The following is a 20,370-nucleotide window of genomic DNA, read 5'->3' on the forward strand; positions in this document are numbered from 1 at the left end:
ATGTAAGTGAAATCATATTGTGTTTTTCTTTCTCTGTCTGATTTAGGTCACTTAGTATAATTCCCTGTAGGTCCATCCATGCTGTCACAAATGGCATGATTTCATCCTTTTTCATGGCTGCATATTATTCTAGGTGTGTGTGTGTGTGTGTGTGTGTGTGTGTGTGTGTACCACATTTTCCTTATCCATTTATCTATGGATGGACACTTGGGTTGCTTCCATATCTTGACTATTTATTATTACAGATAATGTTGCAATAAACATAGGATTGCATAAACATAGGATTGCATATATACTTTTGAATTAGTATTTTCATTTTCTTGGATCTAAAATATGGTCATTTAAATGTAGTTTTAAAATAGAGGTAATTATTTTTAAAAATGCCTATACACACAAAACTTATTCCAACTTAGAATATTTCTAGAAACATGTATAAGAAACCGGTTGCAGTGGCTGTAGGAGGGCAGGGGGTAGAGCTGTAAGCAAGGCACAGGGGATATTTATAGATCCATGGCCTGTCCTCAAGTTCCTGTAACCCTTTATTGGAGTATGACTATTATGGGCCATTGACCTGATTATTTTGTACTGGTGTCCACTTATCTACAAGTTATTTTAGAATAATAGTTACACCTGATACTGATATTTATAGGCCCTGATTAGCCTCTAGCATCTTTAGCCTCCGTTTTCTTTTCCCAAGCCTCTTCCATACCTATTCTTTCTATTGGGGAAGCATCTCCCCCTCCCCACCAGACATTGCTAATATATTTCCCAACATCATATTGGACAGAGCACCATGCATACAGTTTCTTCTCCTATGACCTAGAAAGCAAATTTCCCCAAATACAGTAGGATAATTCTACAACTCTTATTTTCTGGAGTTTGAATCAGCTGTGGGGGAATACATGCTATCAGGATCTCAACTTTTTGGAAGACTGAAAAGCAGGTGATTCCTGTTAGATATTGAAACTTGGATATGGCAGTGACATTTATTTTGTGATCCTTATAAGCAGAACTGTCTAGGAACTGATAGCCCAGAGCCAAGCTTCAGTCTTCTCTGAAAAGTAAACAATGAATCTTTTTGAAGCATTTTGACAGGAAAACAATTGGTTCCAGCTGAAAGGACATAAGTATAAGATGTGTACATTATAGTGTACATGTCAAAATTCAGAAACTATAGAGGCTTTCTCTCTAACCTAGGTGGTCCTGCACTGATAGTCGAGGGCATTTTAACTGACATTGACATCAGAGTACACTGTCTCCTTTACTTTTTTTTTTTTAATTTTTTTTTCAACGTTTATTTATTTTTGGGACAGAGAGAGACAGAGCATGAACGGGGGAGGGGCAGAGAGAGAGGGAGACACAGAATCGGAAACAGGCTCCAGGCTCCGAGCCATCAGCCCAGAGCCTGACGTGGGGCTCGAACTCACGGACCGCGAGATCGTGACCTGGCTGAAGTCGGACGCTTAACCGACTGCGCCACCCAGGCGCCCCTCTCCTTTACTTTTGAGGGAAGACTTGTTGCCATTACAAATCTTTTGGCTCAGCCTCTTCTGAAGGAAGAAGCACTCTGAAAGATTTATTGAGATACAACTCATTATGTAATATTTAGACTTTCAACTTCACATTTCCCACTAAATGTAAATTATTTTTCCAATAAGCAGTTGACTTTCAAAAACATCATAGAATGTTTGTATAATCAGAACCTGATGTAGTGCTTTACCCACAGTAGGTCCTTTATAAATGCTCACTGAACTGAACTGATTTACCTGTTTTATTAACAGTAAATTAGATTATCCTGTTTATAAATTTCAAAAGGGATACTAAATTTATGTGATCAAATATAAGCTAGGAACAAAGATTAGAGATGTGATATTTTGCATGGTCTTTATTCATGCTAGTATGTAAAACTGGGAAAGGAAATGTAAAGAGGTTCTAAATGTTTTTCCTAGGACAGGAATAAATCACAAAGTAAAGGGAAGCACTACTGTATAGATTTGGGGAAGTAATTACCAATTAAGGGTCATCACCAACTACATAAATAAAAACAAATAGTAAACAACAAAAAAACCTGGGTCACAAAATTATCTTGGCCCAACTATGTCTCATTTGTTTTTTTTTATTTTTTAGCACTGAAGATGTCCTTTCCATTAATAGTACCTTAAATCTTTTGGCTTAGTGCATATAAACTGAGTAATTCTATAGACAGCCATTGACCATTTTTTTTCATTAAATTGCATATTACTTGGCACAAATAAAGCGTCATCCAAATTATTCACAAAGATTCAGGAACGTAGCATAGCAAGAATGTGTTTATTTTGGATGGCTAAGGCATTAATTTTCATAAAAAATAACTTACCAATAAGGTACATGAACTCACGTGTACCTGAAATGTGGCCTTATATGTTTTTAGATTTGATAGCTTGTCCATAAGCACACATCTATGAATTTTAATTAATGCTTATAAACTCAGGTCAATGACTATTTCATGAAAATTCACTAATGATTTATGAGAATTTCACTTGCGTTAGTATCAACTTTTGAGAACTTTATGTTGGAAATATTTTAGAATCAATGTAGTGATATTACAGTTATTTAGATGAAGTCTCCATTCTAATTGCATTTTATTAGCCTGTCTAGAATATTATTTTCTTTCATCAACTGTTTTTATAATTTTAGTTAACAGAGTCAAACACTGTGAAAGCCTGCTTATCTTACTGTATGGACCATGCAGTTGATAGATTCATAAAATCCAAAACTTTAGATTTTCTCCCCCTACATATTATATGGTGATATCCTGGTGCTATTACATAATTCTGTCTTTGGATTGTCTTTCTATTTCTTTTATTGTCATCTACTTCTTTGGTTTTTAATCTCTTTCTGGTCTTTCTTATTAGATTCCTACCTTCCTCCTTAAACAGAGTAGTTTAAATGGAGACTCTCAGATAGAGATGGGAAATGTGTTATGGAATTAAGATGGAAATATAGTGGAATATTTCTTTAAAAAATGCGAACGCTGACAAGGGGATGTTAGTTCACTGAGCAGTCATTTTTAAAGCATCAACTGATTATGAGTTCCTGGGCCAGATACTAGGGATAAGAAGATAAACCAGAAACAAGTATGATCTTCAAAAGGTCACAGTCAGAGAAAAGGTAAATATTAAATTATTGCATTATTATGCCAAAGTATATAATAGATATAATTACCAGACACTGTGAGAGTTTAAAAGGAGGAATTAATCACAAGAAATTTTAAGACAAGTAATAGAATATTGGATTACATGGATTATGACATTTCTAAATATTAATTTTCCATACACATTATATACTTTGCTCATATATATTTGTATCTGTACCATCAGTGACAAACTTAAATGTTAGGTCTATTTCATTTCTTATCTCAACACTTTTGTAAACGATACGCATTTCTGACTTTAAGTGAGATATCCTAACAATTTAAAACTAGTCTTAAGTTTATTATAAATTATTGGATGATTGATTATTACATGAATTTGTTGACAAATATTTGCCTTCCAAAGGCTCACATAATTGTTTTGTAGGCATATGTACATGATATAAAAAGACTTGGTTTCTAAATTCATTATTTTTCCCCTAGAACCACTTTCCAAGTCGTCACAGTGGGGTAATTGGGAAAATTTTCAATTAGCAATAATCATGCTCCAGATAAACCTCATTGTCTATGATACTGCCATTGCATAAAGCTAGAGCCACTTTCAGACCATATAGAGTGATTGTGTTAAGAACAGAATCTCGGGGTGCCTGGGTGGCTCAGTCAGTTAAGCACCCAACTTTGGCTCAGGTCCTGATCTCATGGATGGTGGGTTTGAGTCCGGCATTGGGCTCTGTGCTGACAATGCAGAGCCTGGAGCCTGCTTTGGATTCTGTGTCTCCCCCTCTCTCTCTGCCCCTACCCTACTCACACTCTGTCTCCCTCTCTCTCTCTCAAAAATGAATAAACTTAAACAATTTTTTAAAAAGAACATAATCTCAAAAATATATGAAGGAAGAGTTGGGAAAATGTGCACGTTTGTCTATAGAGTTTTTTCTTTAAAAAAAAAATAAACAGCTTTGTTGAGATACACTTGATTCACAAAAACTGCACATATTTAATGTACACATTTTGATGATTTTGGACTTATATAAACAGGATTTCTCCTTGAAATCCTCCTGATTTCAATTATTTTGGACATTTATCCAGAGGTGGTATTCATTTGTGGGTCATATGGTAGCTGTATTTTTAATTTTTTGAGAAACCTCCATGCTGTTTTCCATAGTGGCTGTATCATTTTACCTTCCCACCAGCAGTCTAGACGTGCTCCAATTTCTCCATATCCTTGGCAACACTTTTTTCTTTTTTTTCTTTTCTTTCCTTTTCTTTTCTTTTCTTTTCTTTTCTGTATCAAACTGTAGGATTTTCTTATATATTTTGGATATTAACCCCTTATCAAATATATAATTTGCAAATACTTTCATTCTGAGGGTTGTCTTTTTAAAATATATGGAAAGTGGAGAAAAATGGAGATGGCAATTTGATGGTGGTCAAAATACCCTGATTATAGTTTCAACTTTAATATAATTCACAGATTAAAATTGTTTTAGCCAAGTCAGCTTATCACTTTTTTTTTGGTCTTCTGGCATAAGTTCCTATGTTTATTGCCTACTTGGCTACAAAGTGAACGACAAGTTGAAGTTTACATGAACACATCATAATAATTATATAAAAAACTTTACCCTTGTGAGGTCTTACAACGAGGGCTTAATAACTTTATGTGTATATTTGATACATGTTCTTAGGATGTATGCTTGGCCGAAAAGCCTATTTACATTACAACTTTCATCCCTTCCATTAGCGTATTTGACTTATTAAATCTTCCAATAGACTTTTTATTTTTTAAATTCGGGAAATTTCCTATTAATATATAATAACATTGTTTGTGTTTACCAGTAGTGTTTTATATTTATAAACTATCTTATATCATGACATAATACCTATACTTGTCATAAAATGTCATTGAAATCTACAAATGTTCAGTAAAATCTTCAAATGTAATTATGTACTCATCATTAAGTATAGCTTGGTCTTTTTCTTGCTATTAGAAAATAAACTGATAAATTTATCACAAAAAGTAAATAAAACTATAAAGCAAATTCCAAACAATACACCACATGGAACTTTTCTGGTGAATATCTTTCCCCTCTCCCCTCAGACCCAGGGAAATTTGTAATGGAAAACTGTAATGGAAAATTTACTAATAGCTACCTATGATCCACCTAATAAAGGAAAATATGCTGTTTCTTTTTTAACCTAATGTAACTTTTAGTAGCATTGTATATTAAATGAAATGGTCAGATGTAGAAGTGGAAGAAAGATTTTAAATTGCTGAAAAATTTCAGCAAAACTAAAAATTACTTAATATCTAAAGAAATACAAAAATGCATCTAAACAAACACATATGATGTGAATATAAGCATCATTAGTGTATTGCAAGTATTTAACGATACTGGCCATTGATATCCATTAAAAGCAAGATTTCAGAATGATCTCCTGGCTACCATAATTCTGAGCAAAAGACTCTACATAGAGTTCCAATGTATTTCCTTGTAAAAAGAAAAAAAAAAGCCTGGATGTCACTATTTAAAACATTTTTTAATGAATATTTGCTTTGGGACTTTGGAAACAGGCCCAATGAGTGAAACTTTTTCATGACTGACCATACAAACTATATTGTAACAATTAACTTTAGCTGCAAAATCAATCACTCCAAAATCTAGTTTCTTAAACAACCATCATTTTATTATTTCCTATGAATCTCTGTGTTGATTGGACAGGCTTCTGCCTCAACATTCATGTCAGCTGGCAGATCATCGAGAACTGGTTGATCTAGGATAGCCTCAAACTTATCCATTAGCCAAAGTAATTTGCATGGCAATGCTCAGAATCATTATGAGAGGCAACTATCTGAGGGCAGAGATATTGGGACACCTGAATAAATGTAACAGTCTATGAGGAATTTTACACCTTTCAGTAGTTTTGATTTTTCCCACAAAGATACATTACGTGAAAGTTTATTTTGCCAAAGACTGGGCTGGTATGGAAAGGGAGTCCTTATGAGGATTTGGCTTCAACAACGGAGAGAGTGAAACTAATAATAAAAAATGAAGCCAACATTACTGGGTATTGTCCATGGCTGGTATACAAACTGATGTTTTCCTTCAAAAATTGTTTGCTTCTCTATTTTGGTCCCAGTATAAACATTTATAAGCTATTAAGTGCCTGAGTGGTTTGAAATATAAACTGATCCAAATTATCAGTGCCAACAGGCTAGAAAATAATAGCCAGCTGACCAAATAGGGTATGCAGATAGAAATAAATTATGATTTCTGAAACTCCTGCAAACTTTCTGGAAATTAATTTCAGAATGAAATGCGTCTGTCCAGATGGCATTTAGACAATTAATAATGTCATAAATCATTACTTTTTTTTTTTTGTGAGGAAAGTTTTACTCTACTCCACCATCATTACCCAGGAAACAGTGAAACTTTAGAAGGGTAAACCATCCACCACACACTACAGTTAATCATTTTTGTTTTATTATTCATACTTTTTTCCATTTATTTATATGATTTAATTTACATGATTCAATGCATCATTTGCATAATGGAAATATTAATGCTGACTTAATGGGATAATTGCAGGAACTACTTAATGAATAATTTTGACATTTTAAAACTGAAAAACGCTATATACCTTCTGTTCCATTGCAATCAGGTGCATTCTTAAGAAACCATCCGTTATCAAATTAATATTACAACATAAATTGTTTTAGTAGAAAAAAGGTATTTAAGCATTATAGAATTTTTAACCCATTCTTTTGTAAAGAATATGGCAAGCCACTCCAACTTAGTATGTTTATGTTTATGTGCACAGCGTTTTCTCCAAAATAGAGCAGGATATCCAAAAGATTCTAGCCTCAAATTGAATAACAACAATGGTATTTAGTATAATCAAGTCATATCCCATAATTAATTGATCACTTTATGGTTAAATTTGCATTATAAAAACTATATATTCAAATATACAAATTAATAGGCAACCACTTGAAAAAAATTTTTAATGACATGCCACTAAGTAAAATTTCTGAAATACTACTTTAGAGAATATACTGTTTCCGTACATATAGCAGAGAACATTATGAGAGTATCTTCATCTTGTACTTTCAGCCAAGAATAGATATTGATAAAGTTTTGTGGGTTAACCTCAAATGTCATTTGAGAGAATCACTTTTTGAATATAATAAGTTTAAATAAACTAGTGTCTTCTGGAAAACGTGTGTGTCTGTGTAAATTGTACTTCTTACTTCAGATCTGTAACAAAATCTTAGTGTTTAATGTGTATTGGACAGTCTTTCAAGAGCACAGTAAATGTTAATATAGCCTCACAATACACTTAAAAGGTAGTACAATAAAACCTAGGTTTGTGAACATAATTTGTTTCGGAAACATGCTTGTAATCCAAAGCACTTGTATGTCAAAGCGAATTTCCCGGTAAGAAATAATGGAAGCTCAGATGATTTGCTCCACAACCCAAAAATATTCAAATAAAAATGATTACAATACTGTAATATAATATAAAACAATCAAACAATACAGTATATATAAATATAAAATATAAAGAAAAATAAATTAACCTGCACTTACCTTTGAAAACCTTTGTGGCTGGTGTGAGGGAGAAAAGAGAGAGGAGGGTTATTGTGTAGAATGCCTTTTACTATGACTAATGAAATCACTGCTATCTATTGGCTCAATGGAATTTTTTTCTGCTTGGGGGCCACTGTATATTCTCACATAGATGCTGACTACAGTATAGTATTAATAAACTCTTTGTCATATACTGTATTTAATGTAACTGGCAATAAGGCAGCAGAGGAAAGGGTCTATATCTGCAGGTAGCCTGACCTAGAAGGAATCAAAGCATTCCTAAGCTTACTCTTTTATGGAAAAGCAAAGGTGTTCATAGGTGCTTTGAAGTGACAAAATATACACTAGTGCCAGTTTAGGAACCTTTCAATGTTCTGAAAAATTACTGACTGCTGCCAAACACCACGGTCTGAGACCGAGCATCTGCACGTGGGAGAAAATCACCCACAATCCCACAGTGAGAGAGAAGAACCATTGGCTCAGTTGTGATCATGTGGTGTTCTGGGTCATGTACTACTCATATTGCAAGACACTGCTTGCTTATCAAATTAAAATTTATTAGAAATGTGGAACACTTCCAGAACAAAGTTACTTGCAATCCAAGGTTTTACTGTATTACAACTATTTTAAAGTGAGGAAAATGTGACAGGTTAAGTAGCTTGCCCAAATTCACACAAAATTATTACACATTGAAATACAAAATTTCATCTTTGATCTCTTGATAATAAGCAGTATTTATCTAGAAATTGAATAGCTTTTTTTGTGGGATTATATCCCCACCTTTGGTCCATTTTTTCCTTTTTCAAATGCTTCTATTGTAAAATTACTCAGCATGTTGGGCTTATCTCATTTTTCATTTCTCTCTAGATCTGGTCTTAAAGTTGTTGATATTTTGCTAGTTTTCTGATTTCTTCAAATATTTTTTTCTTTAAATTTTGTCTAATTTTTCTAGATGTTCCCTGTACTTGGGTTAGCCTGCAAAATGTTTCTTTACCATTCCTAGAAGCAGAAATCCTTATCAAGAACTCTAATCACATAACAAGAAAAGCATTGAATATTTCAGCCAGACAATTTCTCAATTACCACAGGTCCTACCAATGTTAGCTTATATCTACTATCCATGAAGATTTAGCCATTGTATCATCTGAGGTTCTCCATGTAGCAAACATCAGCAGGATTGGATTTGCAGAGGAATTACTTGGGGCAATTCCTGTGTAGGATGGAGTGGAGGAAGAGCAGGGAGTAGGGAGTGGGCAGGAAGAGCCTGAAGACTACAATGCAAGTTTGACAGCTGTTAAAGAAGAAAATAAAGGAACATTGAGTGGAAAGAGCCTCAGACAGAGGTGCAGTTCTGAGAAAGTCTCAGCCAGGCCAACAGGGAGTCCCAGGACAAAGATTACCTTGAGAATAGTCCCAAATTGGGCAGGGATGGCTTAGCTCTAGGAATCCTACTGCGCTCGGTCACTGGCTGGGAACATTCAGGGAGAGAATGGCTTTGGCCTAGCCAAGAAGATAGAGTGAATCCAGGAGGTAGAGCAGGCGGAGGCTATGAGCTCACTTACGCTTCTTGCGGGAGGTCTCTCCTGAAATGAGATCTGAGCAGTGCACTTTTGTGGCTGCCATGATTGAAATGTTACCAATGTTCTTCTGTTTTACTTTGCCTTTCTATTATGTCAGTTTTCTTCTCTAAATAATGAGATAACTTAAGTCCAGATTTTTAAGGTTAATGAAAATATCAAGTCAGAAAATATAAATGTAACTGTTCTGAAACAGAGGTGCTAAACAAATTTTAATTATTATGTCACTCTTCAGAGATAGTTCCTTACAACAAATATTTCTTTCATAAGCTTAACAAACTTTAAAAAAGTGGATAATAAATATGAGTTTTAGAAATCTAATCATCTTGATGCATTAGTGACATATACTTTAAGACATTTCTAATAGGAAAAAAAAAAGATATTTCTAACAGAAGTAGGCTACTAAAAGGCATATTGTACCTGAGTCTATGTTTAGAATTTAGCATGGATTTCTGTATGATTGGTTCTTTTTTTAAAAATTATTTTTATTATTTAAAAAAAATTATTTTTTATTTATATTTTTTAATGTTTATTTTTGAGACAAAGAGAGACAGAGCATGAACGGGGGAGGGTCAGAGAGAGGGAGACACAGAATCTGAAGCAGTCTCCAGGCTCTCAGCTGTCAGCACAGAGCCTGACGCGGGGCTCAAACTCACGGACCGTGAGATCATGACCTGAGCCGAAGTCGGACGCTTAACCAACTGAGCCACCCAGGCACCCCCAAAAATGTTTATTTTTGAGACAGAGAGAGATAGCACGAGCAGGGGAGAAGAGGGAGACACAGAATCTGAAGAAGGCTCCAGGCTCTGAGATGTCAGCACAGAGCCTGACATGGGGCTCGAACTCACCAATGGTGAGATTATGACCTGAAATGAAATCGGAGGCTCAATCTAATGAGCCACCCAGGCACCCCACCTATGTGATTGGTTCTAAATAACATGTGATTTTTGATGTCCTGCACTTAATATAGCAACTTTAAAGGATTTTAAAATGGTAATTAGCTTTGGATTTCCAAGAGGAAATTCAAATAAATTCAACATAAATTCAAATTCATATAAAAAGCATATAAAAAGTTACTAATACCAATAATATTTCCTATGAAAGTAAACATTATCATCAACAGAATGTGTAAAATACCAAATTTCATGAGATAAATTATTTACAATAAAAACAGACAAAATATGTAGGCAAAAGCTCTTCTTTTCAAAGTCATGTAATTTTTGTGGCTGGCTAAAAGTGTTTAATTTTGAAGTCACTTAGGTTTTAAGAAACTTAAGAAATGATCTATACTATTTATAAATGATAGAAATAATCTGCAGTTTTTCCATTATTATAAATGTATATCCCAGTAAAAAACTAATATCACAATTAATTTCTCCCTGCCTCAGTGGTTCGTGACACCATATTCTTTATTAATACATGTGTATAAGTATCTGAAATGTTAAGATAGACATATGCAGTTGGACAAAAATTACTTCTTTATTAATTTTAAAGTTTATTTGTTGAGAAATAGAGAAAGAGTGAGAGAGTGAGAGTGAGAGAGAGAGAATGAGTGGGAAGGGGCAGAGAGAAAGGGGGACAGACAATCCCAACTGGGCTCTGTGCTGACATCAGAGAGCCCGTTATGGGGCTTGAACTCACAAATCATGAGATAATGACCTGAGCTGAAGTTGGACACTTAACCAACTGAGCCACCCAAGCGCCTCTTTATTAAAATCACCTTAAATGTAACTGCCAGGGGGTGAATTTGGGGAATAGGTTTGAAGAGTGAAAATTACAAAAGTATGACTAATCTGTAAAATAATGTAAAGGTACATTGTTTCAAAGTATTGATTGCTTTTCTTAATTTTTAAAAAGTTTATTTTGAGGGAGAAAGAGAAAGAGAGAGGGATAGGAGTAGAGAGAGAGGACAGAGTGAATCCCAAGCAGGCTCCACACTGTCAGTGTGGAGAGCATGATGTGGGGCTTGACCCCATGAACCACAAGATCATAACCTGAGCTGAAATAAAGAGCCGGACACTTAACTGACTGAGCCATCCCAGTGCCCCAAAGTACTGATTTTTATTAAAAATGCAAATGACAAGAACAAACCTGGTACATGTATTTGAAATATTTTTTTCTGATTTTATAGCATAGGAATAAGCAAGTAAAATTAACAACTCCAAAACTGCTTTTTTTTAGGTTTTTTTTTAAATTAATTTTGAGAGAGAAAAAGACAGTGTGAGCAGGGGATGGGAAAAGAGAGAAGGAGAGAGAATCCCAAGCAGGCTCTGTGCTGTCAGCAAAGAGCCCGATGCAGGGCTAGAACTATGAGATCATGACCTGAGCCGAAACAAAGAGTTGGAAGCTGAACCGATTGAGCCACCCCGGTGCCCTTCCAAACCCACTTTATAGTGTTCTTACACTAAATTATTACTATCACACAACCTTCAAATTACACTTAGGGATATACATTTATTATTATTTCTAAAGCTTTATAGAAGTCAATAAATACACGTGAAATATCCTCACTTGTAGCTTTAGGATAACAATTTTCAACCTTTTGTATGTTTCTGCTACACTTCTGATTACCAAAATTTTGATAATATACTTGACAAATATTTTAAACCCACTAAATGAAAGAAGAATAATGAAAATCTAACAATAATACAATGATCTAATGTTGTGCATTACTTATAAAAGCCATTGTATTAATTGCCTTCTTCTTTTTGTCTACCTAAGCATTCCCTTACCATTTGAATAGAACTCTTGCCCTGGATGCTTATGTGTGCCTGCAATCACAAGATCATTTTTTGAGTGCCAACTTGATACTGAACCAATTTTCTCACTGTGAGCCACAAGTAGTATACTACCTACCTTATGTTCTAGTGGATAGATATCATTATAACTATGCATATTCACTGTAGAAAAAAAAATTTTTTTAATTTAACTAGATGTCATACTGATTGAGAACTAATGTCTAGATATGGAGTCTCAGCTGTGCTTTTCTCATTTTCAATATTGTATCTGGCATCATGGAGTCTTTATAGAAAGAGTTGAGTAAAATGCCCAAAATTATATAATAAAAGAGTCTCCATTTATTCATTATCCTTCTTTTAAGGGGTGGTCCTATGGGTTCATTTACAAATAGATGAAAGCTTTCAAGAAATGAAGAATAAATTTAGAATTTTAGATGCTATTGTACTCTTGATAGATTATTTTCAGAAAATTGGCCAACCACAGAACCCCAGGTAGCCTTATTAGCAAATTGATTAGCAAGAAAAGTGTACTTCTTTTGAAGGTTTTCTACAGGATGAAATATTTTGTAAGTAAGCTAGAATACAGATATTCTGTTTCTACAACTTTAGTGAGATGTGGGGAAGTATAAAATTTATGTTAAATGAATAACCTGTTAGTAATTTATGAACTAAATTATAAGTCTACATTAATGAAATAAGTGTAAATCTTTTAAGTATATATGTATAAAAATGATGTGCCTTTGTTTTTCCATATTGCAAGAGCTGTTACTAACAGTGATGAAAAAAGAAATGATGCAGAGACTACATAACATGGAGACATGCCATCAAAGGAATGGGCATGTCCAGTGTTAAGAAACAGAGGCTTTTGCATAACAATGACATCAGAACAAGAGTAGATTAAAAGTACTAGAGAGGACGAAATTGAATTTGCCATATGTTATCTGGTAACCGTCTTTAGAATTTGTAACATAAAATCTATTTAAAACTCTCAAATACTTGCTTATAATGAGCTACAAACCTGTAAAATGGTTTCTCCTACTGGTAAAATAACCTAGCGAGGCTCCTAGTCTCTGCAGTGAGTTTAACAGTAGGAAAGAAGTCTTCCAAGTTTTCAGCACTTTGAATAGCAGATGCTGTGTGTGTAACCATGTGACCCCAGACAATGTTGAAGTTGGTGTTAGAACTGGGAACATACAGGGTTCCTGTTCAAGATCATGAGCTAACCTCCTTCTATAGACATAAAAAATCGAAAGCTGTATGTAGGACAATTTCCTCTGACAAAATGTGGAAATTGGTGAACGAACCGTTTCATATCCTACAAATGAGAGGGAAACAGTCTGAAAGTGGGTAGGAAAGGCTAAGACACAGTCCTGTCATAAATCCTACCCCCAGCACAGGAACCCACATTCTGAAGGGAGCTCAAAACCTGGAGCTTCTGCCTGAGGAGTAAAAGGTCCATAACTTACATTAGGCACCCAACTTTTTTTTTTTTAACGTTTATTTATTTTTTGAGACAGAGAGAAACAGAGCATGAACAGGGGAGGGTCAGAGAGAGAGGGAGACACAGAATCCAAAATAGGCTCCAGGCTCTGAGCTGTCAGCACAGAGCCTGACGCGGGGCTTGAACCCAGGAACCGCAAGATCATGACCTGAGCCGAAGTCGGACACTCAACTGACTGAGCCACCCAGGCGCCCCTAGGCACCTGACTTTTAAGACTGGCACTTGAGAGAACTAGGAACAAATATAATACCAAACTAGTCAAAATAAAATAATAAAAAAAAAGATATCCTACCAATAGTTCCCAGAAAATGTGTTAAAATTTCATAGCACTGAAGTATAGTCAGTCTGAATTGCTTTATTCCCAAATATAATTTGTCTAAAGCTTTATGGTCTTGTTTGATCTAAGCAAAATAATTTTATAACCTACTATTGATAGTGCTTTCCTTTATCTAGATTTTATAAAGCCGAAGCTATAAATGTTCTTAAGAGTTTGAGTAGGTTAAACCAAAAAAAAAAAAAATTGACATTGAACTACATATTTTTTTTTGGTGTACAACTCAGTTTATTCACAGTTAAAAATATAAGTGATGACAATAGCCTTTCAGAGTAATAGGAATTAAGCTTTTATCACCATAGCTTTTAGTACTTGACCCAGAACCTTGAAGAGAGTGTTACAACTGACATAGAAAAGTGTTATTTAGGTGCTTACACCAAAGATATATATTGCTGAGGAACAATTTTTGAGTGAGAAGTTTATATAGTATCCCTTTATAACCCATACTAAAATTCATGATTGTGGCTGTCATACTTCTGGGGAGCTAAAATATTGTGGCCTAGAATCTAATCAATAGTATACTTCAGGTAGAATAAAGTGTGGTATATCAATATTTTCGCAACCATTATTTCCTCAGAACACATTACCTAGTATGTGTGGTAGTCATAGAAGAAAAATATAACAATATAGAGATTGCAAAATGGTATATAAATGTCTATAAAATGTAATATAATGATGCTAAGGTTTTTCAAATCAAGTTTTTGCTCTTCTCTAGATTTTGTTCTTATGATATTAACCACAAAATTACAAACTAGAAGTAAAGCACACAACATAAGTAGTCCAAGTTATCTCTCATTTTCTTCAGATACCTTCTTTCAATCTGATTTCCACTAGTCTAAAGTGAAAATAAAGAGAGAAATTATAGGGGGGCCTGCCTGGGTGGCTCAGTCAGTTAAGCATCTGAAATTTAGGCTCAAGTCATGATCTCACAGCTGGTGAGCTCTCTCTCTCTCTCTCTCTCTCTTTCTTTCTTCCCCTCCCCTGCTTGCATTCACACTGTCTCTCAAAATAAATAAATAAACTTAAAAAAAGTGCAATTATAAGGAATGGGAGATTCACTTAGAATTACTTTCAGTGTGTAAACATCTAGGAGGTTTTTATTTACTATGAGGATCCCTTACTAGCAGGGGCAGAAGTACAAATTTCAGAAAGGACTTGTCCCCTTTGTGTTAGTTATAAGTAGTTTCTGTTAGAGGGAGTTTCTTTTTGTGGATTACTGCTGAATAGGAGAAACACTTTGTAACTTTGTCATGTAACTCATGTAACTTTTCTCAGAAAGTTACTGGGAAAGATCAGGTTAGCTCACAAGGGATTAGTCAAAAGTCAAAGATCCAAGTATATGATTTCTGCATTATAAAAGGACTAACATGACTAATGATGATGAGGTTGAAAATAACATTTTACATTAGATGTTACATATATCTATATATAACTCATATATGATGTATTATAAGCATATTATATAATTAACATGGTTTAATGCATCTGATGTGGCAGGATCTATACTTAATAATAATTAATAAGCATTTTCATTTACAATCTCAAAAACTCTTTATGAGTTTTTTTATTGATACCTCAATTTTAAAATAGAGATGATAAAACTTAGAAGCATTAAATAATGTAGCCAAAGTTACATAAAATGGCAGAATCAAGATTTCTTCTATATAGTCAAATTTAGAAGCAGCTGTATATCTATGTAGCTACACCATCAAAAAAATCTGTTCTTTTGGGAAGGAAAATGTGTGGTGTTAAAAGTGCTATAATAATGAATGAAATCATAAAGCCATTGTTAACAATGGACAGGAAATAGCAGCAGAAGCTACAGCAACAGTTACATTTTCAGAATAGCAGTCAACACTTGAACAAAATAATCACAACGAAAGTTTCCCTTAATAACCACAAAACAGGGATTTCCCCAAATGTGCTCCAGGACGAACTGATTTGGTGACTAAAGTTTTAGAGGAAGTACTTATTCTTTGCTATCACGTTGTAGTTTGTAGTCTTTCAAGTGGATTGAGAATGATTGAAAATACTGCTGCAAAGAATAATATAAATAATAAAACTATTGTGGTCCACTGCTTTTTTCTCCTTTCCCACAATCTCAAAGTTTTTCTTTGGAATATAGTAGAAATGTATTCAGCTAAAAACAAGAAGAAACAAAGTGTCCAGGACATAAAGTAGTAGAGGTTTGAAATATGGAGATATATTACTTTCCATATTAATAAGATTATATATTTATGCATTTATGTGAAGTGTAGAAAGTAGTAGAGATAATAACAAGGACTCCTACAAAGTCTCAAAACTGGAACAATGAACAAAAAACTCAATATACCTATTGGTGAAGTGAAAAGAGCTAAGTCTTTTGAAATTATAAACACCAAAAATCATTAGGGATTTTCTTTTTTAAGGCATATAATTGTACTCACCCATTAAATACAATGTAATGAACTTTAATTTCCTGTGTTTATATAAATTTCAGTGTAAAATTAGCACATAAAATGTTAATTTAAGAGAGTTTTAAAATTTGTGGAAAAATATGTTCCAAGTCAAATTAAACTCACTAAAACGTCCCTTACATTTCAATTTTTCTTCAAGCTATTATTTTTTTTTTCATTTTCAGAAATTACTTTCAGCTAATTCCTTAGTCCTTTTGGGTCTCAAAGTATTCAAAGATCACACAAGATTTTAAACACAATTAAGCACACATTAAATAAAATGATTTAATAACCATAATTCTCAACTATTATTACTGACATTGACCATTTCCTCAAGAAGTAGCACTTTCCACAATAAGTGTTACATCTTTTATACTAGTTCAAATACTTTATTTGTAAAGCAGCAACTACAGTAGGATTAGAAATAATGGTCAAGATATAAAAAGTTAATATAATGTTTGTAGAACAATCTCTTTGTGAATCCTGCATGTTCATACATAATATGTGGTGTTTAATACAAAAAGCAACAGCTGCTATTGAAGAATTTCTTTCTCAGAAGACATTGATTATGAGAAAAGGAAGCACCACCACAAAGTGTTCTTTAGTTATTGGAAAATAATACAATTAGTTATATAGAGTTAGTAAAACTTTCAATATGATACTGAATTAAAATATAATCTTACTAAAAAATTGAAATGACAGGAAACATTATTTCTATATCTATCTATCTATCTATCTATCTATCTATCTATCTATCTATATTGTTCAGAAACTTTGAGGCTGGAGAAATCTTCCATAGACTTTTGTAGCCAATCAATGAAACACACCCCCCCACACACCCCCCCACACACACACATTAGTGTGGGTTATGAATACATAAGGATATAAATAGTGTTGAGATATATGAAATCATCTATAAATAAAACAATGTTAGATGTAAAGAATATAATATTAGAGATAAGAGGAGGAAGAGAAACAATATTGAGACATACTTTGTTTCATATTTTCAGATAATCATTTTAGATTTATAATCCCAATCTTCATAACTAGTCAATGAGTTTGACACTAGATTATATTTTATAGAAAAGCAATGTGAGTATGATTTATAAGATGACAGATAAGTAACATTATTTGGTCCCATATTTCTCTGCCATCACTACCAACATTTTTATTTTACAATGTTGTTTCTTTCCATGTTCCAGAAGAAAAAGCTAACAGCAGACACTTAGGAGATATTGTTTATATAGAAGATAATATATCTTAGTGTATATTATATATATATAATAGATTTATATATAAAAATATATAATATATATAAAATATAACATATATATATATAATAGATTTCAGACTATAATATCCCTATACCTATCCATAAGCATGTATAGGTATATGACACATTTACATGCATATAGATTTCTATACTGGCAGTAAATATAAATTAACAAATATATATTGAACTTATGGAAAAGAGTAACACTAGTAGAACTTTCAACAACTAACATTTATAAACCAGGAAGTCATCTAATTGCTTTCATACTGGTTACTTAATCCTAAAGGGAACTTTATACTCTTAGTATCCCTGTTATAAAGATAATAGTATTAAGGTTAGACATGCGTGACCACATAGCTAGAAAATAAAGAACTTAGTTGTAGAACAAATCATTCTTATTCTAGACCCTGGACCTAGCTATTCCCTTGTGTTGCCTGTTCCTTGCCTTCAGTTGCTGGTGTCAGAGTGGTCATTAACAGAGTCCATTCCTTTAGGGAACAAGGCTTTAGTCAAGCTCAGAACATCTTAAAATTACATTGATAGTTTCCTGTTAAAATTAGACACAAACCTTTGAGATAATATAAACATTCTAAACCTGTGTGGTGACTTAGTTGCTGAAGGGGTCATTGAGAAGACATGGCCTACAGCTGACCTGAAAGCTGGAGCCTGGCAATCAGAGACTCATCACCCCTATCTCTTCCTTGGAAGGCACTCTCCACCCAACCTTCCCATAGTGGGAACCATTTTGAAGATCACAACCTGGAGAAAGCAGTGTGTTGCTGAGACCATCTGGATGGTATACTGATACTGAATCCAGTTAAAGCCTCTGTGTAAACTTTTAGGTTCTGTCAGGCAGGTGTGGAGATTTATTTGTCTTGTGCCTTCCCAAGACAAGCCTCATATGTAAGTACCCTTGCTTGCTAAACCTGCCATCTGGAGTGGCTTGCCTCATTCTTCAGTCTCTCCTTGCCCTCCATGTATGGGGGCCAGTTTTGGATTTCCCTGGGAATCTCCTGAGGTTTTGAATCAACGTTGGTGCAGTGGAGGATTTCCAATTTCCTGTCTTTCTCCCCCAAGTAGGAAATTTCAACCTCTCTGTGAAGAATTAACATGTACTTTATTCCTTCCACATCGTATTTGCTCCTCCCTTTTCAGAATAAGATACAGCAGTAGCACAGACATATGCATCTCTGTGACTGAGTGCACATGTTCAATACAGGCAGAAGTAGAAGAAAGTCCAAATTCTGTGTAAGTCCTAAGCTGTGTTTCAAATACTATTTTACCAATTGATCCTGGTGGTTAAGCATTTTGATTAAGTAAAATTCAATAACTAAAGTAAGCATTGTTATTTGTAGTTATCGCATCATAGCATGAACCATTCAATTATTTCACTTTTTAAAAAAATTTTTCCTTTTTTTCCTACTTAATAGAATTATGCTTGTATTGAATAATCAAGAAAGATTATAAGGATAAACATGCAGGCTTTTAAGAATGACTTTAATGCACCTATACAAATATAGAAATATATAAATATAAATATATCATTGCACCTATACAAATATATAAAATATAATAATATAAATATAATTAATATATAATTATAATTAATATAATTAATATAAATATATCATTGCACCTATACAAATATATAAAACATTTTAATTTGAAGAACTGATCACATATAGATCAGTTGATGCTTAGAATGCAGCTATGGCAATCCTATCATCTATCTATCTATCTATCTATCCATCCATCCATCCATTTATCATCTATCTATCTACCCCCAGAAAAGATAATACATTTATTTGACTCCAAGAAAAATCTTTTTGGTAGCATTGGTATTTAGCTTAAGAAAAACATGCCAGCCCTGGTGGAGGAATGAATTATTAGGTAATACCTATAACCTTACTACAAATACTTTTTACTCAAATGATGAAATTAAAATATATTCCCATTTTATTCTTTTCCACTTACTATCTTTTCTCTATGTTCTAGTATAAATATATTACATACCATATAAGTCTTTTTAAATGTTTGGGACGATTGAATAAATAGGACAATTAAGATAATTTGAAGAAATTATAAACCTCAGAAAGTCTGGACTGGGCAATTTATTGTGTTTTATTTTCTAACTTGGTATAGTTTAAACCTATATTTGCACAAGAAAACCAAATTCAGGCTTCATAGCTAAAAATTGGTTATCAGAGTGGGCTTTCTAAAAATCACTTTTTAAATATCTAATAATTATTAAGTATATTCAAAAACTCCAAAGTAAGTTTATAGTGATGAAATGAATGCTGGCAATGTAAACTCCCTGAACAAATATGTTTCCTTATCAAAGCTGTGTGAAACTTTCAAAGGAGTAAAACTACATAGATTTGTAATTCATTCATAATAATTTCACTTAGTTGTCTAATTATGGTCCACATAACATTTAAAATTAGATAATATTAATAAGGGATTAGATTTTAGATTTCATGAAGCAATTTACTCATTTTTAGGCAAGCCATTTATTTTTAAGTGATATCTTTCTAAGGACAAGGTAGGGCTCATTTCTGTTCTTCATTCGATTGATGGGGAATGAAAGACAGAAATGTTGTGTGTCATACTCCTTATTTATTTCTGAAAGTAAGTTGACTGAAACTCAAATTTTTATATAGTTTGAATGTTAGAATTGTATTGTTCCTAAATTTCAATAAAAAGAAATTTAAAAAGTGATCTTAGTTTTTTCTCTACTAAAGGAATTTGCATTATCACTGTATTCATTAAGCCAAAACCCAAATGTTCTAAAAATTG

General features: G+C 33.4%; 1 protein-coding gene and 1 pseudogene across 1 annotated transcript in view; one reads left to right on the forward strand and one right to left on the reverse strand.

The window, feature by feature from the left end:
• Positions 1-20,370, forward strand: part of LOC115513031 (protein SET-like) — a 179,779-nt gene that overhangs the window by 121,493 nt on the left and 37,916 nt on the right.
• On the reverse strand, positions 3,516-3,721 carry LOC115513268 (annotated as a pseudogene).

Source organism: Lynx canadensis, chromosome B1 (assembly GCF_007474595.2).
Source record: "Lynx canadensis isolate LIC74 chromosome B1, mLynCan4.pri.v2, whole genome shotgun sequence".
NCBI lineage: Eukaryota > Metazoa > Chordata > Mammalia > Carnivora > Felidae > Lynx > Lynx canadensis.